The sequence below is a fragment of the Sciurus vulgaris genome, assembly GCF_902686455.1.
Source record: "Sciurus vulgaris genome assembly, chromosome: 16".
In the NCBI taxonomy this organism is placed as follows: domain Eukaryota; kingdom Metazoa; phylum Chordata; class Mammalia; order Rodentia; family Sciuridae; genus Sciurus; species Sciurus vulgaris.
The window spans coordinates 26,113,932-26,132,875 of NC_136477.1; the positions used below are offsets into that span (position 1 = coordinate 26,113,932).

The 18,944-nt window shown below is 38.9% G+C and overlaps 1 protein-coding gene across 3 annotated transcripts in view; it reads right to left on the reverse strand.

Annotated features, from left to right (window-relative positions):
* The window catches only part of MOBP (myelin associated oligodendrocyte basic protein), a 51,447-nt gene extending 33,287 nt beyond the window's left edge, over positions 1-18,160 (reverse strand). For 2 of the 3 annotated variants that reach the window (XM_079114784.1, XM_079114785.1), the window contains exons 1-2: positions 18,011-18,160; positions 6,290-6,367 (exon numbers count right to left, since the gene is read on the reverse strand). The gene's annotated coding sequence lies outside the window, so the exon portion shown is untranslated. The remainder of the gene's footprint in view (positions 1-6,289; positions 6,368-18,010) is intronic. The other variant, XM_079114786.1, reaches the window with a different exon arrangement.
* Between the last annotated feature and the right edge of the window lie 784 nt (positions 18,161-18,944).

Consider the following 18,944-nt stretch of genomic DNA (forward strand, 5'->3'; position numbering starts at 1 on the left):
TAGAGTACTTGCCTAGCATTTGCAAGGCACTACGTTCAATACCTAGTACCACACACACACACAAAAATATGTTTTTGAATGAAAAAGGATGCAAGAAATGAATAATGTAAGATAGAGACTGTGTGGACATTTGACTGTGTGTAGGTGTTCTTTTTGTTACTATTTTTACCCAGAGGTATATAATATGAACACTTTGTTTTACTTAACCATATATCTCTCCATAGAGTACACAAGGAGATATTTCTTTTTTTTATTATTTCTTTTTTTTATTTTTTACAGACTGCATTTTGATTCATTGTACACAAATGGGGTACATCATTTCATTTCTATGATGGTGCACAATGTAGATTCATACATTCATGTAATCATACATGTACATAGGGTAATGATGTCTGTCTCATTCCACCATTTTTCATACCCTCCTCCCTCTCATTTCCCTCTCCGTAATCTAAAGTTCCTTCATTCTTCTCTCACCCCAACCCCCATATCCCCATTATATATCATCATCCACTTATCAGGGAAAACGTTTGTCCTTTGGTTTGGGGGAATTGGCTTATTTCACTTAGCATGATGTTCTCCAATTCCATCCATTTATCTGCAAGTGCCATAATATTATTCTTCTTTATAGCTGAGTGGTATTCCATTGTGTATATATACCACAGTTTCTTTATCCATTCATCTGTTGAAGGGCCTCTAGGTTGGTTCCACAATCTAGTTATTGTGAATTGAGCTGTTATAAACATTGATGTGGCTGTGTTACTGTAGTATGTTAATTTTAAGTCCTTTGAGTATAAAGACTCCATTGTAAGAAGGCTCATACTTTACGTAACTGGTCTGTAAGTGATGTTTCCCTCCTATTATTATTGGAAACGTTACTGTAGTAATAAATGTGTGTACCCATCATTCACATGTTTGAGAGATAAATCCCTTTTTTAAAAAATGGAATCACTGGGTCAAAGGGTCTGTGTGCCATAGTTTGGATTTGGAATGTCCCCCACAGGTCCATGTGTTAAAGGCTTGGTCCCCACTTTGGTGCTATTGGTAGATGGTGGAAATTTCAAGAGGTGTGGTCTCATGGGAGGGCTGTAGTCATTGGGAGGCATGCCTTCAAAGTCCCCCTTTCTCCTCCCTTTCACTTCGTGTTCAGGAAATGAGCAGTTTTGCTCCACCCCCCATTCCTTGTGCCACACAGACCTAAAACAATAGGGCCAGTTGATCATAAACTGAAACCTCTAAAGCTGTTTGCCAAAATAAATTGTTCCTCTCCACCAGTTGCTATGTCTTTATCATTGTTTGTTATGGTGACAGAGAGCTAACACTATGCATTTGTAATTTTATACATTTCGATAATGTTATGGTTTGGATATGAGGTGTCCCCCAAAAGCTCACATGTGAGACAATGCAAGAAGGTTCAGAGGAGAAATGACTGGTTTGTAAGAGTCTTAACCCAATCAGTGATTTAATCCCCTGATAGGGATTAACTGAGGGGTAACTGAAGTGGTAGGTGTGGCTGGAGGAGATTGGAATGTGGGACGTGGCTTTGGGTATATATTCTGTATCTGGAGAGTGGAGTCTCTCTCTCTGCTTCCTGATGGCAATGTGAGCTCTTTCCCTCTACCACACTCTTCCACCACAAAGCGCAGTCTCACATCAAACCCCGTGGAAGGGAGCTGGCCTTCTATGAACTAAGACCACTGAAACCATGAGCTCTCAAATAAACTTTTCCTCTGCTACAATTGTGCAGGTTAGATCCTTTAGTCTAGCAGCAAAATAGCTGACTAAAACAGATTTGCCAACTTTCCATGGAGTTTGTAAAATTATCATTCTATAGGCAATATATGAAAATGCCCATTTCCCCATGGCCTTTACAATAAAGGGGGTTATCAAACCCAAATATTTTGCCAATCCAATAGGTGAAATGTTTTGTAATACAAACTAGATGACATAAATCTCAGGATGGTTTTAATTTGAAAAGTCTGTAATTATTACCATAAATAGATGAAAGGGGGAAATATGATCAGTAATAAATGCTAAGAAAGCAGCCAGTGACATTCAATATCCATTCATTATGGATAGAGGGAAGCATAGAGGGAAGGGAAGGAAATGTCCTCTGCTGGTAAAATTTTGGAAACATTCCATCCAATCAGGTGTCCCAATAAGGAAACCAACTACCATTCATTACTACTGGTCAGCACTGCTCTTAAATCATCACCAAGATGAACACATAAAAAAAAAATTTTTAGAATTAAAAGGAAGAAAAAAGAATCCAACAAGATTTCTGGACATGGATCAATGTATAAAAATCACAATCATTTTCATAGATCAGGAAGATCCAATCAGAAAATATAAAAGAAACCATTCATACCATAAAACCACAGGGTACCTAGAGAGAGAACTATATCAACTGAAAGAAATGCAAGAGCTTCATAAAGAAATGAATTGATTACTTAATAGAAAGACAAAGTGAAATTAGACCCAAGATCCAAGTAAGAATTGTAATAGCAAAGACAGGGCATGAGACACAAACCAGCACTATTCAAGGTGCTGGTTTAAGTTCCTTTCACCCCTGAAAATCTCGCAATAGTCCCTTTTTGCAAGTGAGAGATATAAAGAAGTCAGGGGTATAAGGTGAGGCATCCATTCAGCAAAACTGATTGCCCTTTGCACTTGGTACCTGGAACCACGGGGGGCTCACTAGCCCCGGCTGCCAATGAAACCCCTGGCTTCCTGTCAGGGAATAATGCACACATGTGCCTGCAAAAGAGCTATTCCAAACAATACCTGGGGGTTCAAACCTTCCCCTCCAGGCTCTGGCTTTCTTTTACATGACCCCAACTACAGGCTTCCAAAGACGCTCCGGCCCCAGACCTCCAGCTATGAGAAAAGCAATTGATTTTCACTGCAGAGTAAATTCATTGCACATTCACCAACTCCCTTAGAGGCCTTTGGTAGTTCCTAAAGCCTTGCTAATCTTCTCCCAGGCCAGAGGCTAATGCCTTCCTCTGCATGTAGATTTACACAGTAATGACAATGGCTTCTGTGTCAATCATTCCAGCACAGCAAAAATACAAAAAGGCAGGACCTGAAAGTTGGTCATAACTACTTAACACTGTCTCTAAAGATCACCTTTTCCATTTGTCCCTGCTTATACACTTGGCGCCTTTGCAATTATTATGCTTACAAATGGGTACACTGAAAGTTGAACAATAGATCATTGGTAACGAATCAGTGGCAGGTAATGGAAATTTCCCTACAAATATTTATTTGGAATCAGTGTGCTTTTCCACAGAGAGCAGCAAGATGCCAAAATCCAATACTGATTTGGGGACCTGCCAAGACTATGAAAAAGTATTGGAATAAGAAGGTTCTAATTATCTTGGAGGTGACTGCCCACTTGGGGACACAAAACAAAGCCTTGTTGGATGTTCTCATTGCTTTGCTTTGTTTCAGGCAACAAGGACAAACTACAGACAACTACCTCCTGGAGCTGTGCAGGACCCCTTTGTGATGAACAAGATCTACTTGACTCTGGCCATTCTAGGGAAAGAAATATGTGTGACCAAAGATTGGTGTCCCGAGCACACAAAGAATATATTTTAGTAGATGTTTTAGGAGTCAAAACCTAAGGCATTATAGGGGAGGCAGAAAAACACACAAAAATTATGGTACTCTCCTAAATGTTACACAAATAACATGACATCTTTTGTTTTCTTATGTATAAAATTATGCAATGCACAGTTTCGGTTTAGGCACATACAAATTTACATTGCCATTGTATGTGGATGAATCATCCCATGATTTTCTGCAGGCCTGGCAGGCGGGAGGGTTCTTCTGAGGTGACTGAAGGTATCCAGATGGAGATGTCCTATGGACAGTCAGAGGGGAAGTATAGCTGGATATAGAATTTGAAAGCTGTTGGAGTGTGGGTGCCAATTGAACCTTGAGGGTGGATGGGACTGCCTTGATAGCAGGATTTAGAACGAGAAAAGACTATGACTAAGTCTTGGGGCACTCCAAGTTTGCAGACCAGTGAATGGTAAAAGATAAGGAAAGAATCAGAAGAGTAGGAAGGAAGTGGGGAACATGCATCATCATGGGAACCCAAGGAAAGGAGTGTTTCAAAAGAGGGAGTCGTCAACCCTGTAGAATGATTCTGTGAGGTGGAGTGATATGGGACTGGAAGAGCATATTTGACTATGTGACATGGAAAGAATTGGTGACACTAACAGAATTGTTCACATGGAGCGATTGAAACAGGAGTTAGATTTGAGGATTTGTAGAGGGAATAATGGCTAAAGATTTGGAGAGAAACCACAGACAATGCAGGCCAGAAGTTTGAGGAGAGAGTAGGGAGAGTGTGGTAGCTGAAGACCTACGTGGTTTCCAGAGGGCTTTTTGTGGGGGAAAGGGGTGATTGGTTGGTACATTGGTTGGTTGGTTTGATGCAATGAGACATGAGAGCATGCATAGATACTGATGGGAAGGGTCCGATACAGAAACTGAATCAGAAAGAGGAAATGATCAATGGGCTGAAGAAAAACTTGAGGAGCTAGAATGGTTGGCCTTTGTTAGAAGAGAGAAAACAGTTGGCTGAGTGAAGTTCCTCTCTACTCGCTTCATTTTTCCAGTGAAATTGGAAGCAAGGGTATCAGCTGTCGGAGGAGGAGATTTAAGAATACAATGCCTTTTCTTTTTCTTTTTCTTTTTTTTTTAACTTTTGAAGTCTTTATTAATTACTAAAGAAAGAAAATATTTTCATTACTCTTTATCAAGTGAGTAGAAACTTCTAGATTGGAATAATTCAGTCTTTTTTATGACAGTGATAAATATTTAAAAAAATTTTTTTACACATGTATATAGGGTAATAATGCTGTCTCATTCTATTGTCCTTCCCATTCCTACCATCCCACCCTCCCCTCACTCCCCTCTGCATAATTCAAAATTCCTTTATTCTCTGATTAGCATTCACTTACCAGAGAAATTATTTGGCCTTTGGTTTTTTGGGATTGGCTTATTTCACTTAGCATAATATTCTCCAGTTCCATCCATTTACCTGCAAATGCCATCATTTCATTCTTCTTTACGGCTGAGTAATAGATTATAATGACTTTTAAAGAGATTTTGTAGCAGTTTGCCAGGGTATCAGGCAGTTTTCAAAGCTGAGATGAGGTCACTAAACATTGATTGGTAGTCTGCTCCACCATGTTTCTCTCCAATTGTTCTCAGTGGTCTTCATGTAGACATGGAGAAGACAGATAGGTTGACCCAGGGCTGAGATTTGCCAGTTAATTTGCAAAAGCATACTTGAAACAATGGATCTTAGAATCTACCAGTAATATAAAGAAAAAGAGGCATAAAAGAGTGATTGATGAATGGTTAGGTGAACAAATTCATAAATAGGGGAAATGAAAGGGCAAGTCAACTAGAAGCACATAGTGAAGAATGGTTTTAGTGAGATACTTAGAAAGCAATTTGGAATAAAAGGAAGTCTGCAAATGAGATGCTAGTTGTTTGCGCTATTTGATTGATGCAGTAGTTTCAAGTATTGACAAGGTCCACAGCATGGCAATGGATGGATGAGACTGAGTATAATTCACTGGAGGGTTGAATAGCCCATTCACATTATTATTAAAGTCATCCAAGTTGATAGATGGAGTTGGAGTAGAAAAGGAGTGGGAATTCTGATAAAAAGATCATCAGTGAACAAGGAGAAGTGACTGCGTGAGATCAAGTGAAGACCCTCCCTCCCTCCCCGATAAGAAATGGAGGACAAGCTTCAAAATGTAGAGATTTAACTAGAGAGTGAAAGATTAGAAACCTGAAAGGGGTAGGGGAAGACACTGACCCCACTCTTAGACCTGGAGCTACGGGGAGTACAAAATGCCCCCATTCGAGAAACTAACATATGAGGCTTTGTTCTCAGAAGACTGGTGAGATTCAGTTAAGACAAAGAAATGGAAAGAATTTCCTGAGTGGAGTCTGAGGGCACAAGAAAAGGTAGTCTTGTTCATAAGATGACTGTCATACATAGTACATAGGCTTGTCAATAGTGGACAAAATGGTGACCGGGGCCATATTCTCTCTGATAGAGTTGGTTTTTTTTTTTTTTTTTTTTTTTTTTCATATTTCTACTCCCCAAATCTAGAATGCTGTGAGACACCTGGACATACTGCAAAGGTGTTTAACTCTTTATGCAAATTCCATTGCTGATTCTACCGTGAAATTCTGAAGACTAGTCATCGTTATGCAACAATTTAGATACAGATCCAGTTAAGAGATTCATTTGTACCTGTATTTTCATCCGTACACATCTGGTGATTAAATCTCTGCTATAAGCTTGTCTTGGAATCATTTGCTTCTTTTTCTCCTAAAAATGAAGCAGTAGAATGTGTTCTGGTTAATTAGTGTTTTCGTTACTCAGGGTGTAAATAGTTCAAGTACATTTTACATGGAGCTCCACTCTCGCCATTGTAGGAAGGATCATGATATTTGATCTAGATGTCATCTGCAAGTTGGGTTTGGGAGAAAGACATAGTCACAAAATCACATGCAAACTTTTTAAAGCCACTGTACCTTTAGAGAAGAAAAAAATACCATATTTCCAGTTAATTTATTATCATTAAATAAAAAAAAATTTAATCTTTTTTCCATTTCTCCTAGTAAATTTGAGTTCCACAAGCCTGGGTTTTGTTTATTATGCTAATTAATAAAATTCTAGAGTCTGGATCTAAAAATTCAAATATTCATAATCAAAGGAATCAGCCCAAAAGGAGGGTTAAAGGAATATCCTCCTCCCTTAGAGATCTGAAAAGACAGATGTGAACACTTTGACAGATACCAGTCTTATTTTCCTTTGCAGTATGAACATTAATGTGACTAATCATAACCTTATGTTCCTTTCTTTCTTGCTATAAAGCAGATCTTGGAAGTTTCATTTGAATAAAGGGGGGGGTCTTAAAAATTATGAAGGTTCTAGAACTCCCAAATGAAAATCTGTAATGTGAATTGATTGTCCTATTAGGTAATTTGTTATTCTAATAATACTGATGTAATTGGCTACTCTGTGTAATGACTAACCATATAAATCTTTATGAGTTTTAACTCAAATTAGGTTTGAATTACTAACATGTTCTTCTACCACCTGCTTGATAGAATAATTGAAATTCTTGTTGCTTGTTTGTTTGTTTGTAGACAGGGTTTCATCAAGATGCTCAAAGTTCTGATCTTTCTGCTTCAGCTCCCAAGTTGCTGGGTTACAGGCATGTACCATCATTCCTAACTCTAAGTCTACAAACTTGCTTATCAAAAAATTAAAAAAAAAAAATGATCAGTCATAATATGGTAGCAGGTATCAAATTTACACTCCCACTGAAAACAATAAAACTCAACAAAATATACAAATGAATTATTCTCAAGCACTGAACAGTAAACATATCAGGGATATAACTCTTGAGAGGAAGGAAGCAAAGGAGGTGAACCACACTATATTGGTTTTCTCTCTAAAGATACCTTCCAAACTGTTATATAGGGAAAAAGATCCAACTTAGAGAGAGGAAGAAACAGACACATGAGTTAGGGGATATTAAGACTGAAAAGGTCGATTAAAGGGTGGAGGAAAGAATAACAAAAAGTGTGGGAGATATTTATTCTTTCTCTCAGATACTTAGCCAAATCCAAAATTGTGCAAATGCAGTTTGAGACTTGTGAAACCCATGAATAAAAATCTCTGAAGAGGCTGATAACTGAGCAGACATTTCAGAGTTACCGCACTACTGAGGAAACACTGTAAAACTTTGGTGAATACCCCAAGCTTTCAGTTGAAACACCAGGAGATTTCACCCTAAGGTATGGTCCACTCTGAGGAATAAGCAAAAATGAAATAGGTGTGTCCTAACAAGGCCTAAAATCAAGACTTGACAGGATTAAGGTGATCCATCTTAACATAACCCAGAAACTCTACAATCTGTTCTTTATAACATGTTACTTACAAAACAAAAACAAAGACAAAAATTACCAGACATTTGAACAAAAGGAAATTGAAAAGTCAAGAGACAAAATGATCAATGCAAGCAGACCCAGAGATTATCATTATCGATATGTTAAAGAAATTAGAAAAAAGATTAACACAATGGGTGAGAAGATGAGAAATTTCAACATGGAATAAAAATTCATTTTAAAAAATCAACTGTGATATAGGGAATGGGAGGGGACCCAAGATGGAGACAAATGAATGTAATTAATGAATCAGATAAAACTAATCATATAACTATGCTGAAAGGAAGAGAAATGAGGTGAATTATTTCTGAAAGAATAATTCCAATTAATGAATGTATTTAAAATGAGAAAAATAATAAACCACCATTATAACAGCACAATAATTTCTACAAGCAACAGTCACTCATGAATGCTAACATTAATAGGTGAAAGTTTAATGAAAAACAGGATATTTGCATAGCCTTAAAATAACTCTTCTCCAAAGAAATATTTATTAATTTAAAATAAAATATAATAATTTTATAGTGGGGAAATTTGGAAAATATCACCTTAACCATGTGATGCAGGGTAATATCAATAGTAATAAAAAGGGTCATCATCATTTTCCCTGATGTGACGCACTGAGAAGGGAATGTCATCTCTGGAATTCTTTTCGATAACACATAACCGTGATCTAATAGTGAAAAGGCATCAGAAAAATTCAAATGGAAAGACGCTTTACCAATCACTTATCAGTGTTCTTTAAAAGTCTGAAGGTCATAAAAGAAAAAGATTGAGGAATTGTCACAGACGAGAAAATTAAAGAGATGTTTTAATTTGCAGTAGAAACGCCATGGGGATCCTGGGTTAGATCCTGATGTAGGAAAAGGGTATTAGTGGGTAAAACTTGTGAAATGTGAAGGAGAAATGTGGTTAGTTAATAATGTATCAATGTTAACTTATCAGTTTTATTAATTGAACTGCATGGTTGTGTTAAATGTTAACATTAAAGGAACCTGGGTGAAAGGTGTTCCCCAAGAGCTTGAAAAGTGGTGGCAGGGGCAGGGGACCAAAAATATCTGATTCTTTTTATGAACAAAGCAGAGATACATGTACAATGCATAAACAACATATAGTATCTCTGCAGAATTAAAATTTCATGGAGAGGGAGAAGCAATTAGAGAATAAATGGCTCCTAAGGGAATGATGAATATACTTTAGGTGATACAGATAATTGCAGAGTCTGTGTTTTGTTTAATGTCATCATCTGTTTCGTGATAATAACTTATTTAATCTGCAGGGATTCCTAAAAACCAGCCGAGTCAGGAAAAGGGAAGCTATAAAAGTATTTAGCACCTAGCTCTCTGTACTTCTCCATACTCAAATGTACCCATGCAATGTGGTTTCACCTACCCAGGACATTCGCTAATAATAGTCCCTTTTCCAGAAATACCCTCCTGAGCTTGCTTTATTTGTGCAATGCTTGCTTAAGAATAGAAAATTTCAAGTCAAACACCCCTCTCTCAGAGAAAAATTTTCTGGTCATTTAGTTAGATTAGCTATCAAGCAGCCTCATTTCACAATCGTATAGCTTCCTGGGCTGCTTCTCTTTTGCTTTTATTATTGTTGGGGTTGCATTTTTTTTTTTTTCACTACCATGGAAATGTACACTCTACACTTTATCCACCATTTTAACTCCAGATGCTAGCTCGGTGCCTGCCACATGAACTCTCAAATATTCGAGTGGATGGATGAATGAATGAATGAATGAATGAAATGTGACACAGTCTTGTGACGAATCCAGGATAAATACCTGAACGTAGATTTCCAGGTAACTCAGAATTTCTCAACTTACTCTAATTAACATAGCGTTACAACAAGTTATCTACACACTAGTGAACATCAGCTAATAGCATTGGTAGGCACCAAGGCTATTCCACATGGAGCTACTTGGAAACTTGAATGTTAATTTTAAATAGCTATGGGTAAGACAGAACCATACAGAAAAAAAAATTTTTTTCTGTATCCTCTACTACTACAGAAGACATTGTGGTTCTGAAGTCCCCAGTTTATTCAACATCTGTTAGTTAGCATCTATTATTTTGTTCACTTCTGAAAATGTAGTAGCTTTATCTAAGAACCAAGTTATCTTAAATAAATATGGATTATAAAGAGAAGGTGATGCTCAAGCACAGTCTAGTTTTCCAGTGAACTGAAGCCCTGAGGAAGATGTACAGTGTCATTCAGTACTGGTGTCTGGTCTCTGTGTTTCCTATAGATTCTTAAAATAGACTGTGAATGCACCATTTATCTTAATCATATAAAAGGCAATGATTGTTACTCCCTTTGCCTGAAATTAATGTTTGAGGTTGACCTGCTTAACTTACAGTTTTGTCCGTTACTACTTTTAGTTAAAACTTCTCAAGCCTACTCTACAGATGTGTTCGCCTCCTCTAAGTGAAAAGTTTCCATATGCAAGTGCCGGAGTCAATTTTCCTGACATGATCAATAAGAGCTATGCCTATGGGCTATACATATAGTTTCTCCATTCATGATTTATTTTTGCCTTTGGATCATTAAGAAAGTCAAAGCCTTGCCTTTCTTCTCTCTTTCATTCTGTCTCCCTCCCCCACTTTCTCTCTCCAGAGATATTGTTCCCTGTTCCAGTTGGGACAGCCTGACTTTCCCAGACAGGGAGCCAAGTGGCCAAGGCTCAAGGCCTACACCAGGCTTGGGAGAAAACACACACTTCCCTGTTTCTGTATCTCTTACTTTCCTCTGGCAACACAGATAGATGGGCCTTCTTAACCTTTCCTCTGAAATCAATAAATCTTCAGATTTGGGATGAAGTAAATGGGGATTTGGGAAAGGAAAAAGGAAGAAGGAAGTCTCACTACAACTTCATGTCATAAATTAACTTCCAACCTCCTTAACCAAGGGCCTCTGCATTTACCCAGAGTTGGACAGTTGTTCTTGGCTACTGACTACTTGACACATCAAGGACCTTACATGATGGAGTCCCTATCCCCCTCAAAAAATGTTTGTCTTCCACTTTAGACCTTTAATACCTTGCTTTTAAAGATATAATAAACAAACCAGTTTCTAAATTAGGGAATTGACTTCGGTTATTCTTGAAAACATTTTGCATGAAGGTATTACAAAGATTTCTTCCATGTGTCTCTGAGGGCAAATGTTATTATTGTATAATGCTCAATGATGTATTTCAGAATTCTTAAGCACAGGTCTTATGCCTTGGTTGGTTGGTAACTGCCACTCAACACTGTTCTCCAATTTCTGTGCAACCTCCATTCTTATTGGAGTATATAGTGAAGTGAAACTGCCCAACATAATCCCCAGACCCTCTTCACACCTACTCTCAGCAAGATTTTTTTTAAAGTACTTTTGCCACCATCAGGATACTAAGAGAAGGTTCACACACAGATGTTCAGAAACAGCTTTCCTCAACTTGGGAAACAGGATAGAATCCTGCCATCATTGCACACAAAACTGCATTGGGTGGTAGACTCAAATAGGCTCTGAGAATGACTATGGAGGAGTCTCTTTCTTAACAGACATTTATCCAGTACCAGGCACCGTCTCAGCCCTTGGCAATGAAGCAGTGAACACACCTGTGGCAACTTCAGAGGGCTCACAGTTGAAGAGATACCCACAGAGGATCGGCAGACCAGGACTCAGTATGGAAGTATCTAGAGGAGTATGAATGTGTGCTGCCAAGTAGTTGGGATCCCCTACTTCAAACCTGACCCGAGGAAGCAAGGGTGGTAACTAAAGGGGTATGGGGGTGATGAAGCAAGACCTGATCAATGCACTATCAGGTGACGGCACAGGGAAGGGTGTTCCAGAAACTGGAAAGAATGAGAGAAAGATGGATCCACCAGGATAAACTACAAGCAGTTCAGTTTGACTGGAGACTTCAGTGTGTATGTGAGATGTGGGGCGAGGGGAGGAGAGACAGGTAGTGGGGAAATGAAATTGGGGATGTATATGGGAAGTGTTGAAAAAATTCTAAGTTTTTATCATGGAATTTTAACTTGATATTATTTCAACAGATTTCATCCATTCCATCTAAGGACTGAACTGTGGAACTGTTTTGTGTTTATCATAAAAAAAAACCTAGTACTTAAACACCATCTATACCTATGATTTTTCACATACTATGATCTAAAGAATTGCACTAACGTGCCCTAAGGCATAATTGAAAAGTTGAAGGTACAGTTCTGGCACTTGACTCCTAGGTTGTATATTGTTCTATGGCGCTCCTTAAAATACAAAATCTCAACATATTTCTAAGGTAATTGGTGATTTTAATGGGTCAGACTAGTACATCAATGAACCCTATTCCCTCACAGACATTTTATTATGATAATCCCAAGGAAGAGAGTAAGGGTAAGCACTGCCTTGGGGAAGAAAAGGGCATGGTATGTGAAAGGTCCCTGTGTGAGGGATACAAACTTGGGAGCCCTTCCACTCACAGTAGAAGTGGAGTAGGAGGGGAAAAGCCAGGCGTGTGTCTGCCTGTATTTTCTGGGACAAAATCAAAGAAGTAAGAGGTGGCAGAAATATCTGGTAAAATAAGAGCCAAGAACATTGGTTCCAGTATCTAGTCCCGCCCACACACAGGAATATTTAGGCAGAGAGCAGGAACATGGCAGGCAGGGCTACTTGAGCTTGGAGCATGGGCATTCAGCTGGGCAGCCCAACCTCCAGGGAGCTGCAGAGCTCTGGGCAGGGGACTAGATCTAATTCCCACGGTGGTTTTCCGTGTAACTGGCACAACCCTAAATCACACTAGACTACACATAGAAAATGTTTGTGCTCAAAAAAAAAATAAGAAAAGAAAGGAAAAAAGAAAATGTATGCGCTGGCTATAATTTTTAATGTTCACATTTGCATTGGTTCTAAGCTCCCTGTGGTAGGCCAAATGGCCTGCCCAATAAATTTCCAACTCCTAATCACTGAAACTTCTGAATATATTATATTACATAACAAAAGACTCTTTATGGGCATAGTAAAGGCTAAGGATTTTACAGGGAGATTATTTTGGATTATTTGGGTGGGTCAAATAATATGAGCTTTTTTTTTTTTTTTTTTTTTTTTTTATTTATTTATTTTTTTTTAATATGAGCTCTTAAGAGCCAAGAACTTTATCTAGATGGAGTCAGAGAAATGCAACAGAAGATGAGGTCAGAGTTACTCCAAGTTTGAGAAGAGTTCAGTCCACCATTACTGACTGAAGCAAACCAGAGACCTGAGCCCAACAACCACAAGGAGTGAGTTCTGCCAAAAACCTGCATGAGCTTGGATTTCAGAGCTTCTTCTAGACAGGAGGTCTGCAGGCAACCCCTCCATGTCCTCGTGAAGCCCAAAGCAGAGGACTGGACTTCTGATCTACAGAACAGTGAGGTAATAAATGGGAACGGTTCTAAGACACTATGATTGTGGTAATATGCTACAAAACAATAGGAAACAAATATACTCACTCCTGTGGATCTCTGAAGATCCATTCCTCTTTCTTCTTTATAATATTTTGGACTCTCATAAAAAATGTTACACTTTCCATAAAGGTCTCTGTATCAGATGTCCTGGCTCTTAAATGCTGTTGTTCCAGCCTGTAAATGCTGCTCTCTTTTCCCTGTGTTCATTCACTCCAAAGGTGAACACTGACTCTGTTAACTGTATTTTCTTATATTCTGTATTCACGATCCTCTGGCATCCCAGGTCTTACTGATCCTAGAGAGAATGTCTTTCCCAAGACTAGTTAATTCCTAGAGATAGAAAATGACTCTCCTGCGAGCTCACCTTTCCTATGGAAATCAACCAATCCAGAGCCCAAACTTTCCAACTGCCTCCTTTATTAAGCTTTCACAGGTTGAACAAATATTCCTCTGTCCCGATTACCCCAGGGCCAGATACCAGTTAACTTGGGACAGATCCTACATCCCAGAGCCCCAAGATATTATTCAAACTAGCCAGTCCTAAACCTGCCTACTCCTTTACCCTGCCTCCCCAACTCTTCCCCCCAAAAAAAAACAAAAACAAAAACAAAAACACAATAAAGGCTCCCATCCCCTGTTCCTCCTGACTCCTGACCAAGGAACCTGATCCTTGTCCATGTGGTCCTGTGACCCTCCCCATGTCTCCCTCTTCTTTGGAACTGTTATGGTTTGGATGTGAGGTATTCCCTCAAAAGCTCACCTATGAAACAATGCAAGAAGGTTTGGAGGAGAAATGATTGGGTTGTGAGAGCTTTAACCCAATCAGCAAATTAAACCCCTAATGGGATTAACTGAGCGATGACTGAAGGCAGGTAGGGTGTGGCTGGAGGATGTGTGCCACTGGGGGTGTGTCTTGGGGCTTTTATTTGGTATCTGGCAAGTGTAATTTTCTGCTTCTGATCATCATGTGAGCTGCTTCTCTCCACCACACTCTTCTGCCGTGATGTTCTGCCTCACTTTGAGCCCCAAGGAGTGGAGCTGGCTGTCTATGGACTGAGACCTCTGAAACCATGAGCCCTCAAATAAATTTTTTCTCCTCTAAAATTGTTCTGGTCAGGTCTTTAAGTCATAGCAGCAGAAAAAAAAAACTGACTAAAATAGGAACTGTAACAAACTCTTTCTAATGACACTCTTTTCCTGATCTGGTGGCCTCACCATACCTGATCAATAACAAAATCTCAGGTACGTTTTTAAACAGGATGGTTCCTTAGCCATCCAGAACACAGCCGACTCTAATGCTTGAAAGGTAACAGAAACAGCAGATGCCAGAGAGGCCTACATACCAATGGAAGAAATCACTGCTGGAGCCCATGTTATAAAAACCTCATTCCATGGTCCCAGTCCAGCAGATTCTCTAGGTTGTCAGAAGACTCTCATCCACAATTCTTTCCTGGTCTTCCAAGCCTACCATGTCCTGACCCCCAATTCTTTTGACTGAGAGAAAGGGGTCTTCCTGCCTTCATTTTCCGCTACAGGATAATTCATTTTGGGAAAACATAATCTTTGAAGTATAAAACACTTCACCAAACCGTAGGGTGACCTCCATGACCCAGATAAGACAGTCAAAACATCTGACACTTCCCTTTCCCAGTAGCCAAGCTCCTCAGCCTTAAATAGCACCCTGTACAGAACCCCAAACTTTTAATCTAATTTCACTGTTAGGTAAGAAAACATTTATCTCCCTCACCCAAGGAACAGTCCTGTTAAAGTCCCACTTTACTACAAAGATAATGTAACAGGGTAGTGAACTACCTCATATTCTGATTTTTGTTGACTTCAGCATCTTCCCTGAGGGGGAAAACAAATAAATGCTTTTATATGCATATGTAAGGAATGCATTTTAATAACCTTTACAAAATAAAGAAAGCCTAAAGGGAAGTCAAGTCTCCATGTAATGTCCAAATCAGGGTATAAAATTATTTTTGAAATATTGTTTATTTCATTTTCAGCCCACTTTTTCAATTTTAATTTTTGTAACTTTAATGTGTATGATCTACTACTAGTAAAAAAAAAAAAAAATAGAAGAAGAATACCTGTCATTCATAAAAATTCAGTAGGTATCTTAGTTTGAGTTGTGGACTCTGACACTTGCTACCTATGTATAAAAATCACAGGCTGATCTTCTAGACCTAAATTTTCTCATCTGTAAAATATGAATAATATTTCCGAACTCAAAGATTTTATTGAGAATATTTATTTTAAGAATGCTCGGTAAATCTTTGGGATCTCAGTTTTTTGTTCGTTTCTGTACCAGGGATTGAACTTGGAGGAACTTAACCACTGAACCACATCCCCAGCTCTTTTTTGTATTTTATTTAGAGACAGGGTCTCACTGAGTTGTTTAGGGCCCCACTAAGTTGCTGAGGCTGACTTTGAACTTGTGATCCTCCTGCCTCAGCCTCCTGAACCACTGGGATTAGAGGTATGCACCACCGTACCAGGCTGGGATCTCAGAATTTGGATTCCTATCCCCACATGTGGTTTCTAGAACAGGGGTCTTCTCACAGCCCTGGCAAACCCTCCTCCATTACTGCAGACACCCTGCCAACCTGCTAACGGATGCCAGAGAGCTGGGTGGCTACTCAGGACAGTTCTTCCTTAAGCAATATCAGCAGATAGCTATGCTTAGGGAGGAACAGCCACATTTATACAATGAAAACTCACAGTGCAGGGCTGGAATTGTGGCTCAGTGGTAGTGTGCTTGCCTAGCATGTGTGAGGCACTGAGTTCAATTCTCAGCACCACATGTAAATAAGTACAATAAAGGTACATTGACAAGTAAAAAAGTAATAAAAAAAAAAAAAACTCAGTGCAGTCAACACATGCAAAGAATCTAAATTAAATATCAACCCAAGACTATCAAGTTTATGGACTTATCACAGCAATTCCCATTTATAATCAAAGGTCAGCTCTGACACACTTTTGGTGAATGCTTGGGAATTATCTGTAAAATTTCTGGATTTATAACTTTTTTGTAATTTCAAAGACAAAGATTTTAGGTAATCATTTAAAATCCAAGTAACTCTCGGATAAATAAGAATTTAAAATTTATTGACTCAGCAGGGCACTATGGGGCACACCTATAATCCTAGTGACTCGGGAGGCTAAAACAGAAGGATTACAAACAGAAGTTTGAGACCACAGTCAGCAATTTAGTGAGGTCCTAAGCACTTTAGCAAAACCCTGTTGCAAAATAAAAAACTAAAAAGGACTGGGGATATGACTCAGTGGTAAAGTATACCTGGGTTCAATCCCCAGTACAAATAAACAAGTTTCTAGAAACTGATTCAAGTATGAATTTAAATATTCACAGTCAAAATACAAGCATATTCCTTCAAAAACTGTGAACCCCCCCAATTATGAGAAAACTCCAGACCAAATCCATACAGAAGAACATTTAACAAAATAACGAGGTTACATGCTGCAAAACCATTACTGTCATGAAGGAGAATGGCTATCTCAGGTAGAGTTTCAGATTAAAGAACACTCAAGAAATAGGATAACTGAAGTCAATTAATCATACTGGATTGACAGTTGAGACAATTGATGAATTCTAGATTTCTCATAGTATTTTTTTATTTTGATGATGTCTGCAACTTACTCTCAAAGGGTTCAGAAAGATATGTCTTATATGTTGCTATAGAAAGAGAATGATAAAGCAAATCTGGTACAATGTTCACATTTGGGTAAACCCTGTGCATCTGGAATTTTTGTACCGTTTGCAACTTTTCTGAAGCAATTTTTGAAATCCGCTCACCCACAATTCCCCTGTCATTCTAAATAATCACCAACCAGCATATCCGCACATCTGGCTTTCTGGTTTCTGCCTCCCTGTTTTATTCACAGAGCATTAAAAATTCTCCTTTTCTCCATTTCCTTCCCAGTACCCTAGCCAAGTTCGTGACTTTATTCCCCTGACACATTATCTTTTCGTTCCATTTTTTTGTCAACTATAGAACTGAAAGACTCCCTGTGATTTCTAAGAGATTCTGTATGTGACAAGACATCAATGTCTTTCCATTTAAGTTGGTTGGTCCACAGGGAGAAGAATGCTAAGATTTTGGTTTTTGTTACTCCATTAATATCCCACACACATAAATCCAACTGTAGAGGGGAAGCAGTTGTTCCCAGATAAGAAAAAAATCTCATTTTCAAATCATGACAAATTATCAAAGTCAAAATAGGGATTAAAAAAAAAAAAAAAAAAGAGAACCCAGTAGCACCATTGATCTCACTGAAACAACAGGGGCCTTTGAAACTGAGGAAATCTGAGTTAGGATTCAGAACCTCTCCCTGGGCTCACACAAATCCCAAACATTAGCAGAAACATTCCAGGAGGGCTCTCTGCCCACATCAGAATCAACTTGCTGCTGCCGTTCCTCCAGTCCTTTCTCCATTCTTTTCTGTCCTTCCAACCTTGACCGCTATTACAGTCAGCTGTAATAAAATGGTTACAATATGACTGTTCACTTGCCACTTGAGGATTTTGTACAAGATGAAAACCAGAGTCACTCTCTTACCTTCAGATAGCAGTTGCTGTGTATAAGGGGTCCCTCGTCTATACCAAGGTCCCTGAGGGGTTGAGGCTACCTCAATGCATGCAGAATATATAGGGAGAGATTATATATCTGGGTTTTTCATTACACAAGGTGTTTTTGATGGGTCCTCCGGCCAAGATGCACTTTAAAACAAAAGCTACACAAAGACTACAAAAAGGCCACACAAAGTTTAAACAAAAGGCTAAAGAAAAACCAAACAAAAGCCAAAGAAAGTTTAAACAAAGAGTGAAACAAAGACGAACAAAAGCCAAACAAAGACAAAAACAAAAGCCAAAACAAAGAGCAAAAGAAAACCTAAACAAAAGCTAAACTAAGCTATGGCCTTATCACACATGCACACACGCACACACTCACAACCCATATCCACACTACAGCACACACACTCCCATGCCCCAGCTCCCACCTCCCATGAAATCAATACCCATGTGAAACCTCACCCATCACCAAGGCTCCTTCCAACCAGCCAAATCCATCCATACCACACACCAGCATGTCCCACATAACCTTGCTGTCCTACCCACACACATGCCACCATAATCACACCCCATCCCGGCACATCATACCTCACCCCCCCTGACCCAGGTCATACCCTTCAGCCAAGAACAGTGTTGGAGACACGCTAACAAATCCCTATCTTTGGATCTTTGGGCTCCTATTTTCATACTCCATGAAGATTAAATACCCATCCACACTCCCCTCCCACACGCGCGCACACACACACACACGCACACACACCAAGACTAACCCTCACACACACAATGCCTTTGCACACTTGATTTAACAAAAGTCTTATCTAGTCTAATTACAACTGAGATTGAATTTGGAAGATTCTGTGACAGTCACCCTAGGCATTCAAATTTATGAAAACTTCTATACACCATTTATTATGGTAGAT